This window comes from Catharus ustulatus, chromosome 5, assembly GCF_009819885.2.
Source record: "Catharus ustulatus isolate bCatUst1 chromosome 5, bCatUst1.pri.v2, whole genome shotgun sequence".
Classification (NCBI taxonomy): Eukaryota; Metazoa; Chordata; class Aves; order Passeriformes; family Turdidae; genus Catharus; species Catharus ustulatus.
Window position 1 is genome coordinate 44,931,291 of NC_046225.1, and position 6,000 is coordinate 44,937,290.

The 6,000-nt window shown below is 49.0% G+C and overlaps 1 protein-coding gene across 28 annotated transcripts in view; it reads right to left on the minus strand.

Annotated features, from left to right (window-relative positions):
* The window catches only part of PCM1 (pericentriolar material 1), a 40,848-nt gene extending 39,142 nt beyond the window's left edge, over positions 1–1,706 (minus strand). For 25 of the 28 annotated variants that reach the window (XM_033059891.2, XM_033059889.2, XM_033059888.2 and 22 more), the window contains exon 1: positions 1,208–1,458. The gene's annotated coding sequence lies outside the window, so the exon portion shown is untranslated. The other 3 variants (XM_033059865.2, XM_033059866.2, XM_033059864.2) reach the window with 3 other exon arrangements.
* Between the last annotated feature and the right edge of the window lie 4,294 nt (positions 1,707–6,000).

A 6,000-nucleotide genomic window follows, 5' to 3' on the forward strand; every position in this document is an offset into this window, starting at 1 on the left:
GCTATCTTCCCATTATCTGTTTACCTGTCTATCTATCTACAGCAAACCATTGCCAATTTCAGGTTCTTGCAAGTCATAGGATCTGTATAAAAGCTTTTGAGCATGTGCCTAATGCCTTACAACATTTATCAGGGATTTTAGAAAAAAAAGACTTTCAGGTATGCTTTCTACAGAAATAATAACTTCAGATAACATGTAGATTACAGGATAAACATATAAGATTAAAGTCAAAACATAATCTGCACATCTAACAGCAATATGTAGATTGCACAGAAGGAACACTACTCAGCATGCAAGCAAAAAAAAGATTCATACTTAAAAAGGCTTTTTTTCTACAGTAAGAATGCTCTTGAGAATATTTTCCTATAGCATCCATGTGAATGCAAGAGCTCTCTAGAGCATCTAATACGCAAAGAGAAAACTTTTGACAAAAAAATAAATGGAAAACAGAAAGTCGCAAAAAGCCATCATACCACCACAAAGGCTAAAAATGGAGCCAACCATTTCTTTTTAAGTTTAGCTTTTCAAGACGTGCGCTCCTCATTGGGCATTAACTCCTTAAAAGCAAACCATACAGTACCATCACATAGGAGCAGTCAATCCTGCCCCACCGGACAGCGCTCACACGAGCCGCACACTCACACACCCTGGCTAGGAGCAGAGTGCCCGGCACTTCCAGCTTCCAGCGCCGGGGCCTTCCCAGCGCCCGCAGGTTCTGCCGTCCCGACCTGCTCCGATCCCACGGCGGGCGCTGAGCCCAGGCCCGGCGGGTCCCGTCGCCGCCAACGGGGCCGGCGGAGTGAGCGATGACCCGGCGGCTCTGGCGACCGCACCGCTCGCTGCCTGAGGCGGGCGAGGCGCTGCCGGGCCGGGGGCGGCGAGCGGCGATCCCGCTCCTTCCCGGCGCCAAACCCCGGGCGCCGCGGGGTGCTTGGGTAGGCGGGCTCTGCTCAAGGCGCCTCCACTGCCGCGAACGCGGCGGCGTCTCCTTGGAGAGCAGATAACGCGCCCTGCCCTGTGCGAGGGGCGCGGCCCGCACAGCCCGCTGCCACCGCACGGTTCCCCCGCCGCCCCGCACCTGCCTCCGTGACCGCTGCCTCGCGGGCCGCCGCCCTGCCCCACCGCACCAGCGCGGCCTCACCGCACCAGGGGAAAGGGACGGGGAAGGGGCAGCGCGCCGCGCGAGGGGCAGGGGAAGGCGGCTCACCCCGCGCCGGTAGAGGAGGAGCCAGGCCGGGTGACCTCTCGGAGGCGGCGGGGCTGCCTGGACGAACGTTTCGCCTTCGGGCAGCGAGGAGCGGCGCAGCCTCGCTTCGCCCGACGCGGCGGGACAGGGCTAGCGAAGGCGCTCACGGCGCTCCTGCCTCAGCCGCCACCGCCGCCATCTTGGCCACCACTCTGCCGGGGGCGGTCCCTGGCGGAGGGATACAGACACAGACAGACAGACGGACGGACGGACACTCACCGTTACCTGGTAACCTCCGTCCGCCCAGGCCTTTCCGTCCTGCGCGCGCCCCGCCCGACCCGGACCGCGGGGCGCCCGAGGATCCCCCGCGCAACCGCCGGGGCGGGCGGGAGAAGAGCAGTGGGCGAAGAAACTCCAACTCCCAACGTGCATTGTGCCGGGGCGCGATGCCCCCAGGGCCGGCGGCGGTGCATCCTGGGAGTGGTAGTTTTGCACTCAGGGCAACGGCCCCGTCCCATGAGAGGACTGGGGGGTGTCCTTCGCTGTTGCGCGGCCAGCGGGGAATCGCCGAGTGTGTTTTTCTTACAAAATAAAATACGAAAACGGCGATGAGCTCTGTAAATGCTTTTGCCTGATTGTTAGACGAGGTAGAATCATGTCGAAACTCTAAGCGTGGACAAGGATCAGCTCTTGTCCTCGTTTGGAGCAGTGTTGACTGCTCTGTTCCTGTCAGCCTTCGGCGTGTTTTGCTCCTTGATTTGTGGCATGGAGTTTACACATTTACAGTAATTTCACGAATACAAGCCGCAGCAATTTGACAAAAATTTTGGTGGAAACCCGGAAGTGCGGCTAATAGTCGGGGGCGGCTAATATGTGAATAATTTTCTGACATTTACAACCCCCGACGTGCCAGCCAGAGTGCCGAGCCAAGCACCTGCCAGTAAAAGCCGGCATTTCGCACTTGTTACAGTGTTACCGTGTTGCCCTGGCTCCCTGCAGGCAGCACGGGGGGCGGGAAGAGAGGCGGGAGAGCTCTCTTCTTCCCTCCTCTGCCGCAGCCCAGGGGAGGGGGGGGGGAAGTGCGCACCGCCGTTGCCGCGGCCTGGGGAGCCGACGGGAGCCCCGCGCAGCCATTGCCACGGCCCGGGGAGGAGGCGGGGTGCTTTGTCCGTGCCCGCCGCCGGCGCCACGGGCGCGGGAAAGCTCCGTCCCCGCCCGCCGCCGCTGCCATAGGAGCGGGGCAAGCTCCGTCCTTGCCTGCCACCGCGGGGCAGCGCCGACCCGGGGTGACCGAGCCCAGTGGCAGCGGCGGCCGGCCCCGAGCGGCAGCACCGGGCTGGGCCACCTGGCCCCGTCAGCGGCCCCTAGCGGGCCGAGCCTGCACAGCCTTAGCTCAGCCAGTAAACCCCGCCCTCCCGCGGTTCTGTTACTAATTGCACGCGGGTCCTCGCTGCGAACGACAGAGCAGCTTATATTTGGGTGCGGCTTATCTATGGACAAAAACCGAAATATTTGCCGACACCCAGAGATGCGGCTTATACTCAGTGCGGCTTGTATTCGTGAATTTACTGTAGGTTCTTTATACTTTCCTTTTGGGGAAAAATATAAATAGAGGGTTTGACATTTAAAAAACAATAGCTGTGCATAAAAGCCTGTGTGCTGTGCTCGGTATTCAACCGAAGTTGTTATTAGAATCGTAGAATATGCTGAGTAGGAAGAGAGCCTGAAAGATCCAACTCTGGCCCTGCACAGGACTCCTCAAGAGTCACACTATGGATTTGAGAATATTGAGTTCTGTCAGGCTTGGATCACTTCCCTGGGGAGCCTGATCCAGTGCCCAACCACCCTCTGGGTAAAACGCTTTTCCTAATACCCAACCTAAACCTCCCCTGACACAGCTTCAGGCCATTCCCTTGGGTCTGTCACTGTTCACCACAGGGAAGACATCAGCGCTTGCCCCTCCTCTTCCCCTCACAAGGAAGATGTTAGTCCTTCAGGGGACTGGACTTGGATAACACGCTCGGCATTTCTATTTCAGTGAAGCTGGTATCGTTTGTATGATTTTCATTTGGAGGGGTTGGACCCTTGTCAGAATGGAAGAACTCAGCATTTTCAGCATTTCCACTACACTGAGTTTCTAAAGCAAAAGCATTTATAGCATTCACAAAGGCCTCATAACTGATCCTGCTAGAGAAACATTCTACTGGTATAACGTGGAAATACAGTTTCCCATCTCTCCCATGTCAGGACTTATACCAATGTATTTAGTTAAAGAAAAAGAAAAAAGGATACATGAATCCTTTTCAATGACCCATTAATCTATCTGTAATCTAGAAAAGGAACTAAATAATTGGAAAAGCATCAAAATAAAGATGTTTAACTAAAATTTTGTTATCTCCAGCACATTCCCCCGTATCAAAGAAAGGAGCAATACTGAGTGAGTGAAAGAGGTAAACTTAAGACTACCTATTAGAGCAAAATCTCTCTCCCATTTCTACCACAAGCTACTTGATTGTATAACCACAAATGAAATCACTTTGGAAACAATTTACAACAGTTTGGTGGAAGCTCTCTGTGTGATGAATATATATTATCAATCTCTACTGCAATTCTGCAGCTAATAAAGAAATTAGTTTATCAGCATTTTTATTATACTTCTACCTAATGTCCTATTTTTTTGAACTCAGGTATCATGTCTGGATATTCATCACAATATTGGCAGTCTTGCTGTTGACAAGATGATTTCTATTGTCATAGTGACAAATCTCCCATAGCATGGCAGGTAGAGGCAGAACTTAAAAGAAAGTACTGCCCTTAGTACAATGACTATATATTTTTTTCTGTACCTTATTCTTAAAATGCAGCTCCCTCATTATTATTGTTTCCTGCAGAAAAAAAACCCAACAAGCAAACTTACTTTAAAAAAAAGTAATACTTTGTTAAGCGAAAAAAAATCAATTTGACTGTAGTATGTTTCAGTAACAATGGAGTATTTTAGTGTAGTTCCGTATATGTCATAAATACATGTTTTCCTTAGCACAGTATGAGCTTACAGCATCATTACTCTGATTCCTGCTTGACATTAGGAGGATGATTTTTCTCTTCTTGTTTTCTTTCCCTATTCTGGAATTGACTTCAAACATATTTGTATGGGGTTTTTTTTTCCTTTTTTTTTTTTTTTTTATAATTTTAGAAAGGGCTCCTTGTAGCCATTTTTCATTTGGGATGGAGAATTCAAAAGCATACAACAGGCACTGAGGAATCGTGGATTGCACTGCAAGAACCATTATTTCCAGTAGGTGGTTCTCCACTACTATTGTAGAACAGCATCTCCAAATCCAAACAGGATTTGGGAATGAATATGAGGCAAAACTCATATGGCTTAAAGAATGTCTTATTAATTAAGTAAAATAAATATTTGGGGGGAAGTCCTATATCAATGCTAATGAGCCTCTAGACAGACAGCAACTAAACCCCCTACAAAGATGTGTTATAAGCACTTCCCTCAGCAGACATGGTAATGAGTGCATCCTCACAGAAAATGAATTATCTTTGAGATAGCCCAATTAAATTAGAATTGAAGGCCATGTCAGAGATGTAATTATGTTTTCCTTACACAGCTGATGGCTGTACCTTGTCAGTTTTACTTTATCATTCCAAGGTAAAGAAAGCAAACAAAATACAGGCATGTAAGGACTGGAGACAAAAAGAAGTGAAAGATAAAGGTTTTACTGAGACAGAGGAGATGTGAGAAGCATCTGGGGAGAGAGGTTTTGAAACAAATATGGTAATTAATCGAGCATTTGGTTCAAGCAGTACTTGTCCATTTTTTCCTGATTTTATGACAAGGACCTTTTTGCTTCAAAATTTAAACTGAGCAAAATTATGGATTAGCATAGTATGGTTGGCACACTGACTACCAAGCTACTGTACTAAAGGCATTTTTTCTTTTTTTGCATAACTTTAGATTGGAAAGATCTTTTAAGGCATTAACAAAGAATTTCAAGTTGATTTTTATTGGAAGATGAAGTGTCCGCTTACCCCTGTGAGGTCTGATAACAAGTTAAGCAGGTGTAAGGGGAGAAGCATAGGCATTTAAGACCACAAAGCCAAGCTTCAGTTTGGTCAAGATTCACCAATTTAATACTAGTGAAGAAACTAGGACAAAGAGGAAAGTATTTTTGATGATCCACTCAAGCAAAACAGTCATCAGAAACCATAAAGGAAAGAGGAGTATAGTAATTTCACGATTACAAACCACATGGATTATAAGGCGCACTTCCAGCTCGGCTCTCCCTCCCCTGCCAGAGAATGGCCCCGGCCTGGCACAGCTCCCCCCTCCCCTGCCGGCACGGGCCCCGCTCCCCTGCGGCCAGCGGGGGCGGCCCTGGCCCTGCTCAGGGCCGCACAGGCTCAGTCAGCTCGGGGCTACTGCGTGCTCGCATTTCTGGTTGGCAAATTTCAGAATTTTTTTTCACATATTAGCCGCTCTGGAATACAAGCCTCACTTCTGGGTACGGAGCAAAACTTTAGTCAAAATGGCGTGGCTTATAATTGTGAAATTACTGTATTTGGAAGATAGATATTAGCTAACTTAGATCCCAGGAAAAATGTCTGATGAAGAATGGGCAGGATCCCCATTGGAAACCTTTTCCACATCCTTAAGGACGCAGAAAGTAATCCTGTTGGTACTGCTAATATTTCACCAATCTGTAACATTTGTTGCTATATGCATTTCAGGTATTACATTCTAGTAAAATATTAGTGACTGGAGTCAGCCTACGTGATAAAGTGATGGATGGACCCACAAGACA